The sequence below is a fragment of the Pholcus phalangioides genome, unplaced genomic scaffold (assembly GCF_987345545.1).
Source record: "Pholcus phalangioides strain wild (caught in Gottingen) unplaced genomic scaffold, Ppha-v1.0 ptg000172l_1, whole genome shotgun sequence".
In the NCBI taxonomy this organism is placed as follows: Eukaryota; Metazoa; Arthropoda; class Arachnida; order Araneae; family Pholcidae; genus Pholcus; species Pholcus phalangioides.
The window spans coordinates 5276513-5293259 of record NW_028301637.1 but is presented as its reverse complement, the minus strand read 5'-3'; the positions used below and the strand labels follow the sequence as shown (position 1 = coordinate 5293259).

Below are 16747 nucleotides of genomic sequence, written 5' to 3'. Positions count from 1 at the left end.
CCGATCCACGTTTCAGACCAACGGTCATTGTCAGCAAGCGTCCCGCAAAAACAAAAAAATACAATATCGGTGGAAAAATCGTGTTTTCCGGGTGATTTTTTACGATCAACTCATTCCAGACGCATAAAAATTAAAGTGAATACCTTCCGATCACATACGCATTTTCGCATACCATTTTTCTCTCTATTTAAGAAAAGAGAAAGGTGGAGTTTTTTGCGTATATAGCGTACACGCGCGCGCGTGTGTGTGTGTGTGTGAGGCCGAACACACAACTTGCCGGCCCAGCTGACAACTAGGCCACGGAGCCTTTTGTTATAGGCGGAGGTAAAAAAAAAAGAGAGAGAGAGAAGAACGGAGAAGAAAAAGAAAAAGAGGCCCTATTTAACTCATAAGCCATCATCCAAGTTGTGGCAGTTTTCTTGCTTTTTACGGTCGGAAAAAGACCGGAGTGGTCGTCTCTCGTCCCGGTGGCCGGTTTTTATCGTGAGTGTCGGTTTTACTTTAAACGACCTCCCTGATCGCGTGGGGGTTTTTTTCATCTCAGTGGACTATTCGATCGCTTTTACGATCGGCATCGACGCCTCGATTTCTCTCCAACTATTAAAGGTACGTCGGCAAATTTTTACTTTCGCTTTCAGTAAATTATATAGTTAATAATTAGTATATAATACCTTTTCATCAAATCAGTATTTTGATTAGGATTTCTTTCTTAATGTTATAGATTGAAATATTTAATCAATGCTTGGAATAATTGAAAAATATCTATTTGTAATCATCGATTGTTATAAAAAATTTTAATCTCGTACTGAATATTATACCGGAAATTTTACTTGGGAAAGGATTAAAATTCAGTGGTTGATTCTAAAACCATTCTGTGTGAGACGAACACACACAGTGATGTGCACTTGAATAGCCCTTAATTTCACAGGGGGATGAACGTTTGAAATTTTAGATAGTCTTTATATGAGTTACAATCTGAAAAGACAATATTTTGTCGCTCATACCCTTTCACCAATCTTGGCAGTCAAATTAACTGCTGAATTTGAAAATTCATTCGGTATTCGCTAAAAAGCGCCTATATATACCATATAATATACCTGGTTATATATATGATTAGAATTGAATTGGGCCAGCCAACAGAGTCTTAGTTTTGCTAAAAAAGTTGGTTTTAAAATTTTATCTTCGTATCCCCATAGTGATTTGGTGTTGTCATTGTTGATGCATTGTAATATTGTAATGAGCTAATACTCAAAAAATAAATAAATACAGGGTGATCAGCGAATAAGCCCTTATTTCAAAATTGGATATCTCTACAACAAAGATCAATGGAATCATGCGGTAAACGGTACGTTTATTAGCAAAACTGTAAGAATGTTGTACAGAAATTTCGAAAATTTAGTTTTTTTTTTTATTTTTAAAAATTTAAAAAAAAACAAAACAAAACTGGAGATTTTGGGGTTCCGAAAATCCTCATTTGTGTGAAGAGAAACCACTGCATTCGCCTAAAGTTACTGCATGGGCTGCGGTATGAGCCAGAGGCATTACTTCTTCGTGCGAGAAACGATTACTACTGAACGTTACGTTACAATTTTGGAACAATTTGTCAGCACACATGGCGCATACCGCAGCCCATGCAGTAACTTTAGGCGAATGCAGTGGTTTCTCTTCACACAAACGAGGATTTTCGGAACCTCAAAATCTCCAGTTTTATTTTGTTTTTTTTTAATTTTTAAAAATTTTAAAAAAAAACTAAATTTTCAAAATTTCTGTACAACATTCTTAGTTTTGATAATAAACGTACCGTTTACCGCATAATAATTCTATTGATCTTTGTTGTAGAGCTATTTAATTTTGAAATAAGGGCTTATTCGCTGATCACCCTGTATATATATGTATATATTATATATTAAATATCTTTTAGCGAATTTCAATCTCATCACTGTGCGCTTGTAAAAGATGGTCAGGGAAGCATTTTTTTTTCTTCGAACACACGGTATGCAAACATCCTAATTTGCTATTGTTAAATATACTGGTGCAAGAGAGATCTGAAACTCTCGGATTTCATTTTGTTCTCATCTCGAATTATTGCCAATGTCTTAAAGAAAACATCCAAACCGCCCTTTCATACCGAGAAAAAAATTCGCTGTTCTTCAGAAAATTCTTAGGCTCAGTGTCTTAGGCCGATATTACACTATAAAAGTTTTCTAAAAAGTTCTTTTATAAAATTCAGAAAATTCAACCAGTAAGATTATGGGTTGCATTTGCTCGAATGCAAGCTCTAAGAGCTTTATCGGCTTTATTTTTCAAGTTTTATAAAAGGGATTTTATCAAATTTTAACAGTGTAATCCCGGCCTTAGATATATTTGTATTGTTATTTTTCTCGAGAAATTAATCCATACTTTTTAAAACGAGGGTATATCACTTTATCCTATAACTTTTTTCTCGTCCCATCTTTATGAATTGAGCTTCATGGGAAACAGAAATCCCTATATGTTATAGAAATGATGCTTATTCAAAAGGATATGCAAATAAGGTAAGTGACGCGAGTAATGGGGGCATTGTAGGGAGTTCCCTTATAGTTTTCCCATTGGCATTGTGATAACGATAAGAGAAAGAAAATTATACTGAAAAAATTGTGAATTTTCTGATGAGTTTTCAAGGTGTCATTTCCCGTTGTATTCGTCATCTCTGACAAAAAATTCGGTTACTTTTTTTTTAATCTCCATTTTTCACCTGGTTCTGTAATTTCTGCCACCACTGTATGTTTATTACTATGTAGGACCTTGATAAAAACTATTATTGCAGGCAATACCTATTTTACGGGAGAAAATGTTATGGATGGTAATTATTTATTGAAGATAATTAATATACTATATATAGGTTGTTTTTCCAAATATATACAGGGTGATTCAAAACTCGACGTACAATGTTTAGGGGGAGGTAGAAAACGCAAAAACAAAATAGGATCACACAGGAATGTGTGACCGTAAACCCCAATCTGATCAGCTGGAGAATAAACGAAGATGCACAAGTGGCAATCCAATAATGGGTAGGAAAAACTCTTTAATTAGCGATACTTTACACTAGGACAGTACGTGTACACGTTAAGTTTCACAACAAGCGTTCAGTTCTTACCATGCACGTTATGCATAAATATATATATGTGATACATTCCTATGTGATTCTGTTTTCTACCTCCCCTAAAAGTTTGTACGTTGTGTTTTGAATCACCCTGTATATGCAATTATCGGAAATGTTGATATATATTTACCATTCAGTTCTTTCCCCCGATGTTGTTTTCGCAGATAATGTTGATAAATATTTTTATGATTGCTATAGCAATATGAGTAGTGTTCTAATTAACAACTCATGTTCAGGGCCGCCTTAGGAGCATCATAGGCTCCCGGGCCAAGTGGTTTTCCTGAGGCCCTACCTGGTAAATTCTAGAAAATTTCAACCGGATCTCACTTTTGTGAGCCCCCCCCCCCCTCCCTGAGGTCACCTGGGTCCTCATGCACGTCACTGCTCGTGTTGAATCAACTTCTATTATCACTTTATAACGTAAAGATTTGATGATCATCTTGAACTTCAACGGATTATGGGTTTTACCTGAGGGATTAGAAAAGTGTTCGTTAAAACTGGATTTTCACTAGAACGGTATTCGTAAAAACTGGATTTTCACTAGAACGGTATTCGTTAAAACTGGATTTTCACTAGAACGGTATTCGTTAAAACGGGATTTTCACTAGAATGGTATTCGTTAAAACGGGATTTTCACTAGAACGTTATTCGTTAAAACGGGGTTCGACTGTAACTCTAACGAAAAAGGCAATCAAAATGGAAAAACCACGAAATTCCTAACTTTTTTCGATACACAATGGATGTACTTCGATACTTCACCGGATATAATATAACAAAATTATATTTTCATATAATTAATATAATATTAGTGTAATATAATTAAAAATATAATTCTGAGATAAAATTAATCTCTGTTCGACACATTATATCAGGCAATGTATCATCCGCTCTTCCATATTAGTGGCCTTTATATATATATCTTACGGTAAATGTGTGATAACTCCTGTGATTATGTGTGATCAATTAACATTTTGGTAATTTTGTTAGGTAAAGTACATAATGTATATTGTGAATTCATCACATTTGCTGGTAATTACGTATAATGCCCAGGTCGTATTGGCTTTTCTGATAAATCGTCTATGACATTACTGACATTTACCGGACAAAATAACTTCGGCCTAGGATGACGAGTCCGAACGGTAATGTTGGTTATGTTTGAATATGTTAATTAATAATTTGATTTAATTTTTAGGGCAAAATACGTGTAGTGCACGTATCACGTACTGGCAAAATTGACAAGTTAAATTAGTGGTAATTCCGTATGACTTTTTTTCCATATTTATCAAACTCATCAACTTAGTTTGGGAGTTATGCATAATCACCGGTAAATTGGCATAACCACCGGCTGATGGCAGCACTGTAACAAGCATTACACAGAAATGAACTTCACGTCAGGTTCACAACACATATAATACATGCATGGCCCAGGTCTTTTTCGATCACCTGCTAAAATCTCTTCATTTAGACAGAGAGCGGCGGGCCATGATCTCGTTAGGAGGAGGTTAAAATAATGAATAACGCGAAATTTATCAAACTTACCTTGATGATAGGTGGTTAAGCATAATAACAGAAATTATGCATAATTACCGATTTATCACATTTAAAGTCACGCCGTCACATATTCACCACACCTTACCAGGTCAAAAAGTCCCATTGGTTTCCGGTCAGAATTGGTTTTAGAATGAATTTGGTAGTTTTACATAGTCACATATATATCCTTTACAGTTTAAAAACTGTCTTCCCGATCTTTACAACAAGCTTAAACTTTCTAATATATTTTAACTAGAATTTCAAATTCAAGTAAGAGTTTGAGAGCTTTCTTAAACCCAAACAGCACTAAATAAATAGTAAGATAAATGCCAAAAATAAATTTCTTCCGATAACCGCACTTGATAAAAAAAAAAAAAAGCAATTTCACTTTAACGCTCAAATTTCTTAAGCCATGTTAAATAAGTCAAATTAGCATATAACCTAATAACTTTCTTCCTTTTTGAATTTACGTAATGCTGCTTCCACTTATCGACATAATGATTTCCTTGGCCTTGTCGTTAAGACGTCGATAACATCGATGTTTGCTTGAAGGTACGCCTCCGGGAACTCGGTACGTACATCAGCCACAATGGCATCTAGCAATTATGTATTAAGTATCTTTAAGATAAGAATCTTCAATCAGAATATTTATCTCAACTGATGGAAAGCCGATAGCCATAAAATAAAAGATTTTTATAGATGTTTTATAGGTTATATTATGTTAGATTATTTATAGAGATTTTTATAGATGGATATTTTACTTACGAAGGTCTAGAAAGCTCTTGTATATAATGCGTAATTTCATTACTAAGATTATTTCGTTTTAAGACCTATTACGCCATTTTGAAAATTTCAATTTTTGTTATACACTGTTTTTTGTTTTTGTTTTGTTTTTGATCTACATTTCTATAAATATGTGATGCATTCACATCTGTGTATCGTTTTACATAAAATTGGTATACTCACCCATTCTTCTACGAAAGAACCAAAATTGAAACCTGTATATACGATGTGTTTTCAAATTCGGTCAATTTCCGTCATTAAAATTGGATTCCAGATATCGCTTTTTAATACGATAATAGGATAATCCTTCGGAAAGCCAGAGAGAAATATTCTAAATTCTTTGAATTACGGGGGGTAGGTTTTCCCTTGCCGCGACTTCTAATGGTAATCAATCAAATTATTCCCACGACGAATTCGATTTCCGCATGATAATTAATTACCAAATCAAGAGTAAAAGGTGAAACAAATTACAGGAAGTTTGTAAAAGAGAAAATATTTAGAACAATATTTAAGAATATTGTTATTTCCTTCTCTACGGTATTTAATTTCGATTTCTGAATATTTACTTCACTTTCAATTCCAACCTATAAATAGGAATTTGAAACTGTTTTATGCCCGTCATTTGCGTTATTTTTAGCATTTCATTTAAAGGAATCGTAAAGTGGTTTCCATTAGAAATCTGGATTCTTGATTTTAGAGATATCTAGAAATCTGGAATTTTTATCATGATTAATAATTTCTACATTTTAGGAAATGTAAAGACTAGAAGTGGATTTGTACGACCTCTCAGACTCAAGTTTGGGTCGCAATACGATGCCTGTAAGGGGATTAGCTCGGTCTATTTCGGAAGACCCTGCGAATCAAGTTTAAGTCGCGATCCATAATCTAAGAATCCCTGGTTTAGATCATTGATCTTTAACCGCTGGTCCGAGGGAATTTTCTCTGCCGGTCCGCAATAAATTTCGCCCAATCTATGTAGCAGCTATAAAATTTCATATTTAAAAAGCAAAATACTATCGCTGAATTTGTTTTTCATACTTTGCCATTTATTCATTTCCTGCCGGTCAGCAAAATTGCTTAACTGTTCCCACTGGTCCGCAGGTGTGAAAAAGTTCAACACTGGTGTAGACCAGAAATGTCTAGTTTTTTTGGACTATATTCGGTTAAAAGAACTGGTTTTTGTAACACTTGAAACACAAACGACACAGTTGATTGAAAACACTTAAAAGCCCAACTTACACTATCCTAAATGAGATAAAGCGAGCCTAGGTCTTGCTTATATTTGAAATCTACCCAAGATATTTACAGTAGGACTCCGAGCTTATGTAGAACGGACCTAACTCGGATAACTGAAATCTCGAATAGTACGGACCTTAAAGAATTTCGTGATTTATCCTTTCAGATCCTGTTGTGAGAAATGTGTGGGTTGCTTTTCTCTCACATTTTTTTTTTCCTTTGACATCAGGGTGTTTAGCCCTGACTTGAAGTATTGTACAAATTTTGAGTTAGAAATATGGTGAATGCACTTTGGGGGCATTCATCAGAGGGCAGCACTTGATGTTCAACTTTTAGGGAGGGTCTTCCAGATGACTTCTAGGAGAAAGCGACTCCTGGAAAAGTGTGATTTATTACATAAAATTGAGCAATAAATTCTGGAAAAAAATTGCACGTAAAGATGACTATACCCTGCGTCATCTTGGTTGATAAAATTTGAATGATGTGAATTATTTCTCCAAAAAAAAATAAATTTGTAAATTTGAAAGAAAAATTGATAAAATAAATATTTAGATGACATTTATGTTTTCAATGCATTTTTGGAGCATCAAAAATGCAAAAAGATAACTTGAAAATTCCAAAAACTGTATGCTCATGTCTGAAACGGTTGAAGAAATAAGTAAAACAATAAGTGATGTAGATTTCGTTTGCTGTACAATGCTTCGTGTGGAAGTAATACTTACTTATAATGATCGACTGAATATATTCTACCGTTACAAAAGCGCTGTTATGTATTTGCAGTTTACAACATTTCGAAGATTACTTGCAGTAAGAGGAGAAAAATAGCCTTTCGATACCATTGAGCTATCTTAATAGCTTTAGCTGCACGTTTTTTACATACAAGCCCCAAATTGTTTACACAGCAACACATTTACTTTACGAACTGTGCAACTGTTGACTTTAGAAATATACTTCTAACTACAAAAAGTTTTCAAATGGCATGTAATTTACTTAAAATATATTATTTCTCAGGTATACAATTCAATTCGGACGTAGACATAAAAATAATAAAGAAAATTAACTTTTTATATAGTCCCCGTGTGGAAAAACGGTTATTGAAATTATGTTAATAATTCAGGATATTTCGGCTATTCAAATGCAGATCCCGCTCCGAAAAATAATTGCAAAAAATATTTTCATATTTTTTAATGAAATATTTATCGAGATATTAAATATAAAAATATCACTACGATTTTAGCAGTTTATCAATGTGTTGGCAAGTTTTCACGGACTCAAACGCTGCCATTCCTAAGGACTGTTCACAAATAGAATGAACTGAACCACTGATGTGTGTTATGTGTTTATTCACAATAAATAACAGTTTGCAGAGATTATAGCCATAAGTGAGCTTTTTTTTGGAGTTTTTAGACATTTGTTGTGGAATTTCTAAAAAAATACTTGATGAATCGTACTGAAATTTCTAGCGAGTAAACATTATGCCTGAACCAATACTTTCCAGTGAAAGTTTAGTCACGAGTGTATTTAGGGGAGCAGCGAAAGATTAAATAAGAAAAAAAGATGCATTTTGTACTGCATCACAAAAAGCCACAATTTATTCGTGACTTTAACAAAATATTTACTTGCCTTGTGTGTATATTCACGAAGATATAAGTTTTTCTTTTGAGAATTCCACTTTTTTTCATTGCATGTTTTTTTTTTTTGCTTTTAACGATGAGTTTACAGCCAAAATCTGCAATACTTACAGCGAATTTGATAACATACATGAGAATGAAATGTGAAATTTAAAATGAAATGACTCAATATTGGATGAGTTATGAGCATTTTAATTAAAATGATTTTCAAATAGTCATGTTCGGAAAATATCGATTATATTTTATTGCAATCTGTATATTGGGTAGTACTGTACAGTAGGTGGTCATAAATTAACTTCCGGCACGATAAAAAAAACCGTAAATGGCGTTAGAACGGTACCTGTATCATAATAAACGCTGGCGCTAGACTCAAACAAAGAAACACGTGTTAAAAGTAACCAATGCAAATCACATGACTGCCGCAGGAAACTTCACCCACGGAGGGGTTAGTGCAACAAACCCTTGGTGAGATCTACTTTCTTTTGTCTGCGTCTTGCGTCGGTGTTTATGTTACTACACGTACCATTCCAATGCCATTTTATGGTATTTCTACTTCCCCGATCATGTCGCAATGCATGAAAGTGAGGGTTGCCATTTGAGTTTATCGAAATTTTTAGGGGGGTTTTTTTTCTGTTCATTCTCGGGCGCAGACTTTGAGAAACACTTGTATCTCGAATTTCATTTGCATTCGTTACTTTTTGCTGCTGTTATAGGTGCTCGTATATCGGCTATTTAAAGTTATTTTATGACCGCCCTGTATGTAGGCTATATATGATGAAAAACAATATAACTTATTTTACGCTCAGCCTGTATATCTTGGTATAGCACAAGCATGTAGAGTGCAAAGACGTGTAGGAGTGTGCCCTAATTGTATTTGCGATCATCCAATAATTTTTTTAATACGTCTGATATTACCGTACATTCGCTGCATGCTTTATTGGTTGTGCAAATCAGTAATGACCACAATTAATTATATCACATTAGACATCAACTACTTTAAATAACAATACCGAGACAATTTACATCCTATAAATAACAATTTGCTAATAACAATGAACAATTTTGCAAAAAGCAATAGGCAACTAGCATTGTTAAATTTCCCGATGTTACCTAAAAAAACCCAATTGGTTCAGCAATCACCAGAAATACCAATCACAAATGGAGGTCATGATCAATTTAGATCTTATCATTCATTTATTCATAATCACTATCTACCAATCAATTAGTTTCGAAACAACATCGAAACTAATGGGTATTTATAGAAACAGAAACGAAAGTTTCGAAACACGCCCGTTGAAATACGGGAATAACTCTTCGTTATGCTTGATTTTAATTGTCGAACCCTTGATGATTCTCGATCGAAATGAGAATCCTGCAGCTTTTCCCCACCAAACTACCCCAAGGCAGCGTTACGTATTTATTAATTAATGCCTCCAAACCAATAAAGTTTTCGATCCCTAAGCCTGGCCTACATAACGCAACAGAGACATGGAAAAAAAACAAACAAATAAATACAAATAGCACGCTGTTACACATTAGTAACATGTCTGTTTGCTTGTAGGTAAGCACTTCCCGTGAGGGTTACTGCGCCATGACCTAAAATTTTCAGTCTCTGCAAAGGCTTCCTTATTTTAGAGGCCATAACCGCTGGTACAGGAAGTTTCATTGCCAACATTAACCGTTTATTTGCATTTCATGGCAAACATCTTGGCGGTGGAAACATTGGTGAAAAAATGTACATAACTCTTAAAAATAAATTGAATTTTTTTGTGTGAGTCCATTAAATTTTTCTTCCCCACATGTTAAACATCATTAAAGAGAACGAATGACGTGAAGTCAAACATCATTATCCATAATAAATATTGTAATTATCGATGTAATGCCCATTAAGTGTTGATGGATCCGGAGTTTGTTTCCATAATAAGTATGCTGAAGACTTATAATTTCATCGACTTTGTCTTAGTACGGAGAGTTCGGCTTTCTGCTTAGGCTGTGTTGTGTCAATATTCAGTATCCGCCTATGTCTAAAAACCTACAAGGGCCTGACCTTATTAAAGACCATTTCTCTCGATGGAATGGACTATGGTAGTTCTTTAGCAACAACAGGGGTGATAATGATTTCCCAATATCTATAAATCGTCCATGCCGAACACTATTGGATGTTTAGGAACATATAAATGTCACTGTTGGATATTAAGTGCATAATTTGACTTAATTATTGTTGTTTGAGAATTTAGCAATAATTTTTTCGAAATTAGGGCATATCTATATGATGTGTTGTAGATTCTGAAATGCCATTAAAGTGAAAGTGGTCCGTGGTTAAATACCCGCTATACATAGCCTATGATGATTCTTAATGGCAGTTTCGAAAGCATAGTATTACTTGGAAGTTACCAGCTTATTATAAGTCATTATGAAAACGTCTTTTAATAACAACCTTCACAGAGAGGTTCAAGGGTGTATTATTCAACACTTTTGTTTACCGGTCAATAAAGGTCATGTTTTATTGCTGCAGGGACTGTGAATGACTGCTATCGCAAAAAGTTTCATATAGTATTGCGTTGTGTGATTTTAAATTCTCATTTTAATAAATCAAGCCGGTACGTGAAAGTGAACCTATTATGTACCGACAACGTACTACATACTGATCCTCACTTAATACTAATTCTAACGTCTAAAAGTGTGATAAAAGATCTTTTATCAAATTTTTATAGTGTGCTCCTGGCCTAACACGTTTTGCTTGCCTCGTCACTTGTCACCTCACAGTGCATATTGTTCGCTTGCTAAGAAAGTTACGCGGGTTCAAGCTGAAGCGCGGGTTGTGTGAACACACCTTTGCAAGCTTGTGTTAGCATCAAAAGGTCACCTTCAATGCCACTCTTCCATAAAATACGAAATGCAGTGTTTTTTTTTTTTAATTTGCATGTCATAAAAAAATTGAACAAGTTATAATTTCAAAGCACATAACATGTCACTCGTGAAGTATTAGTGAATGAAAATGATCTCGCGAACTACTTACAAAGGAACCCCGGGGGTCCACGGACCACTGGTTGAAACAGCTGCAAAATATAAACATACAATGCTCAAATTCTATGCCTCAGGGGACTGATGGGACTCTGGTGAGGTAGGATTAAAATTTCTTTTGTTGCGGTAAATGAAAATTTCTTCCTAATTAAGTAGTTTTAGTTTAATTATTATTTTCATTATTTAATAACTATTTTCTTCTTTCCACTTAGAACGGTTTTTCACTTACTTCCAAACTTTCGGTTCTGTATAGTTGGACTTGTTTTGTCCCGGTTTTCCGCATTAAAATCAAAATATTGATTCAAATATTTACAAGTATGATCACTTATTTAAAATGATATGAATAGAAACACAATTAAAGTCATCTTATCGGATTTGTCGAATAAAAAGAAATTTAAATTATAAACTTTTAATGAAAATTTTAATCGAATTTTTCAATCGGATTGATTGAGTCAATTAACTCACCTAAAAACCGATTTACCAACGCGATTAATCGATTAAAAGGCAGGGGTGGCCAACTTCTTTCTGTACGCGGGACAACAAACAGCTTTATCGTCACGGGCCGCATCAGTGGTGCAACTTGGGTGTATAAGCCGCTCCGTTATTGATTGAATTAATTAGTTAATTATTAAATTAATTTCGTCACTAGAAATAAGAAGTCTATTAATCAAGAATTCTGCTGTTGGAACCGATAGTTCAAATAATGGTCACAAATTTAATTTTTTCACGGTATTTTTACCTTGTCGCGGGCCGCACAAAATCACTTCACGGCCAGCGGGCCAACTGTTGGCCACCCCTGGATTAAGGTATCCGACTACACCGAAAACGTCATTTTGTGGAAGCAAATATCTATTTCTTCATTTTTTATGAAAGCTCTATAATTTTTTGATTCCAAAACAGGCCTAGTTTTGTTTATATGACGCCTAGAATCGAAGTTACGTTCACTTTAGTTACGTTCTTACATACAAGTAATCCGTGAATAAAAACTTCAAATGCTCAAGAATGCCATTTTTGACGTTTTACTTGAGTTTGAAACACCATTTATAAAAATCTATTCATTACATCTCATTACGAAATATTAATGTTATTTTGTCATATATTTTCAAAGGTTATGAACTCAAATCTAAGGACTATTACACATATATATTTGTCTAATTGCAATGTTTCATAGACGATCTGTATAATAAAATTTCAAAATATTCATACGTACATCAACAGATTTGAGTGTAACGCATGAGCATATCATACAATCGTTTAAATTTTGGTTCATAACTTGCACCATTACTAGCTGAATGTACTAGGAAAATAACAAAACATTCCATTCTTAGAAATTTTTGCAATCGTGTTTGAAGTACCACATGGATTTTATCTGGAGCGGTAGCCCAGGACGATATAATACTCGCCTGAAGTACCAGAAGATGTTTAAAGGTATCGCTAGTTTGATACCGTCTCCGTCCTTGTCGGTAACTTTCCTGACACGGGGGTACAACAAAAACGGCGACATGACCACAGAAAAAGATTGCTATCGCATAGAGTCCCACACCGAGGGGTTAGCGCACCAACCTCTCGTTGGCTATAAAAGAAAGGCTGCCGTTCGGAATCGGTAATAAATTGTAGGTCCCGATCTAATTAGCCCTGGTGTGCAGAAAATGACCGTGTTGCGACAAAAATTATCAATGAATTTTTCTTGAAATTTGCAAGAACAATGTCTTTTTCATAGAAAATGACACATAAATAGTCCAAAATTTATTACGGTTTTCATCGTTTTGGGACATTTTCTATCCAAAAATGTTATTAAAGTTCACTCCGGTACCATTTCATACAAAAGTGTACTCGAACGTAGTCGGATACCTTAACCAAACCACCTCCAAATTAGAAATCATGAAAAATATTTTATCTCCGGTTTTAATGCAATCTAAGTTGACAGATAGTAGCGCAGTAAATTTAGGATTTTATGTGACACAAATTCATAACTAGCTGAAGTTTTCAGGATTAGTACCTAGATATGTGTTGGTACTAATCCTGAAAAAAAATCCCCTAATTTTCCATGTGAGCTTCCCTCCAAAATGCCGGATCAAAGATGGCCGCCAAGCGCTTTTTTGCCTTCAGAGTGATTTTTTTTCCCCCCATATCCCAGTCAAAAATTGTGTACTCTGCAAGAATGCCTTTTTTGATTTTGATTTCTACCTACGTACAGGGACGTAGCTAGCCATTCCTGTGCCCTGTGCAAGAATTTGAATTTAGGCCCTTTCTGGGCCCCTTTCCAAGTGGGTCTTGTGCGGGTGCACCTGTTGCACCTGCCTAGTTACGGTCCTGCCTACGTTTACCCAATAAAAAAAGTTATAAATGAGCTGAAAATTGATTTATTTGACGTCAAGATGCGAAATTTTTTTGGTTATAAGTTGAATGTTAATTTGTTTCAATAATAGCTGTTAATGTTGATTTTGCAACAAAATTTTCATTTGACTTCAGCACAGCAGCAATCCTGGTAAACAACTGCAGAGGATTGAATACTACACTTTCATTCCTTATAATCAATGTATTGCTTGTGGCAAAAATTGGCATAACTCTTTTTTTCTCTTCTGAAGTTTAACTTCCCCAAAGAAACTTCCTGCAATCGACGACAGTAATTTTTCACCAGCATCGTTTGCATAGTCACAATTCATTTCATCATCAGCAACCAACCAACTAGCTACATTACTTGATAAGTATTTGAGAAAATTATCATTGAGAGGAATGTGATGCAGCAGCCAATTGGATAGCTTCGTCAAATCAGAATCATCTCGTGGTTTTCTGGAAGACCGAAATTCAACGTGTTGTTATGAGGACACAAAAACTTTTTCCACAGGAATCTTCCAAGACTTCAGATACTTTAAGGTAACTCACTAAATTAGGGGACTTTCCAGGATCCATTCTACATATATCTAAGATCTAATCCTGAAAACTTCAGCTAGTTATGAATTTGTGTCATATCGACCCTGTTTTAGGCCTAAATTTGCTGGATTCATAAGATAATATGACCTACTCTCTCTTTTTAAACAAAGACCTATGGACTTATTGAGCTGTTGGACAATTCAATTCTCTAATTGATTTCATCGTCTCTATATAACTGACTATTATACCGATTACTCTCATATCATGGTTTACCTCAATAGTATCGTGAAATTTGAGAACCCGACAAAGCGAACATTATGTCATTGCAACTGATAAACAGCCGTAAGCATCTTTTTCTCAAACACGCCACCATTTCGTCGTCCTATGACTTAGATTCAGTTTCATCTCATTACAGTGTCTTCATTATGAAGTTCAGTAGCCACGAAAGACGAACATGGAGGTATTCACGGCCAGCCAACAATGGAACAAAAGACATCCAATTAGAAATCAAGTTAAGGAACATCAAAGCATGTATTTAAAAGTAGACTAATATACGCGAAGATCTATCCACATGAATCAGCCCTTGAGCAACTACAGAAGATAGAATCGAAATTTAATAAACAATGAGACTCGCCCGGGGTTAAGGACGCCATTCTGGAAGCTTCGAAAATAAGATGGAAATGGAAATCGAGATTTAGTTTTCGTGGAAAATAAAAATGAAAAAAAACAATAACAGAAGTATGTCATCTCCAATGGCATGTCGGTCATGTACATGAAAGCGATTGTCTGCCGTGGATCGTGATCTTCACAGTTGGTGTCGGGACGATAACGATGTGTGGAAAGTACAGACGAAATATCGCGACGCGTAAATCGAGGTCAGAATTGCGCTGTTTGAATTTCACTTCGAAAGTCTAACGACCGGATTCGGACACTGGCGTGGGATCATTATACCCGTGCGGGTGAAATACAACCTGTTGATTGATGATCGCTACAACTTTTTTTGTGCTTGGCTCTGAGGGAAATTAGGAATAATTTACGTACTACGTCTATGCAGCACCTGAATGAAGGAAATAGGGTAGCAGACTGGATGTAAGAGATAGGTCATGAGGATGACTCTTGTGTTGTCAGGTCCTTGCCCTTGAGAACAGCTGTTTGATGAATTGTACTTACACTTCCCTGGATTTCAATTTCTCATTCCAGCAGTTAGACTTGGATGAAGGTATTAAAATGAAGGTGTATCATGTGCTCTCACACACAGAACGTTTCTCGATTCGAATACTGTATACACTACAGCGGTAGTTCTTAACCTTTTTAGCCCATGCGGCCCCCAATTTTGGACCATATTTTCTTCTCGTGGCCCCCGTCTTACCCTGGGTTCCTTACCCTCATCCATGAGCGAGACCCTTTCTGCTTATTGAATTGAATTTTAGTCACAACTGAAGTTATAGTGGATAATGATTTTACAAACGAGATCGATCTCTTTAACCCGGAGCCAGGCACGGATTCAGACGGAAAGGTGGGTGAGATCACCTCTCCCAAGAGCCGAATTATATGGGGAAATAAGTCGGTGTAAAAATACGGGACGATCCAGCAAACCGACACAATAAATCGTTCCTCCCGACACACCACTATTCGGCTAGCATTCAGTGAACTTGTTATGGGGGTTCTATGCATGGCCGTCTCACCATCATGGATTCCTGGGCAAAGTAATGTATGTAAAAGATTGACTTTTTTGGGTATATTTTTAGCTAGAAGTGCCTCAGTAATTTTTTACGAGCAGTATGTGCCATGACAAGACTAGTCATGTTCTTGAAAGTAGGTGGGGAACTGGAATTTTTGTGTGACAACCCTTTTGGTATTATAGTGAATGCTTTCTAATTTTAAACTCGCAATAACCAAATATTTTTCGTATCTTCAACATTAGCTATTTGACAATCACTTGCGAATAACCCGTTATATCTGACTGCACAGTAGCCCTTCGGTATTCGCGAGGGTTACGTTCCGAGAGTCACCGCGAATACGGGAAAATCCGCGAATAACACAAACCATAAAGTTTTGTTTATAGGCATCTAACACTGCACTTTCTACGTGAAAGCTGTCTGGTTCCACGGCTATATACATGGTAGCAGGTGAAGCTTCAGCAACGGCTGATACAATTTAAAGTTCTTTTTTTCGTGATACTATTTATAGATTCATAGATGCCGTAATAACGGGAAACCAAAGCAATGTAAAAAAAAATGAAGCCAAGTCTCGAGATTATTTACCCGTAAAAAGTTGATATCTGATGTAGAGCCAAGTCAAATGCTGTTATAATGGAATTACCTTTTTAGCAATGTAGCACGCAAAAATCCAACGTTGTTAGCTGAAAATATGCGGAAATGAACACCGATGTTGGTGTTCATTTCCGCATATTTTCAAATACTGTTATTAACTGAGACACTTCGATTCACAAATCACTCCAAGGCTGCACACTTTTAGTTGAAGGACGTGACAATTACGCAGCACATATTACACCTTAACATGTTAT

The 16747-nt window shown here is 35.5% G+C and overlaps 1 protein-coding gene across 1 annotated transcript in view; it reads left to right on the top strand.

Moving 5' to 3' along the window:
* The first annotated feature begins 391 nt into the window (after positions 1 to 391).
* Positions 392 to 16747, top strand: part of LOC149063619 (uncharacterized) — a 70972-nt gene continuing 54616 nt past the window's right edge. The window contains exon 1 of the mRNA XM_089255832.1: positions 392 to 606. The gene's annotated coding sequence lies outside the window, so the exon portion shown is untranslated. The remainder of the gene's footprint in view (positions 607 to 16747) is intronic.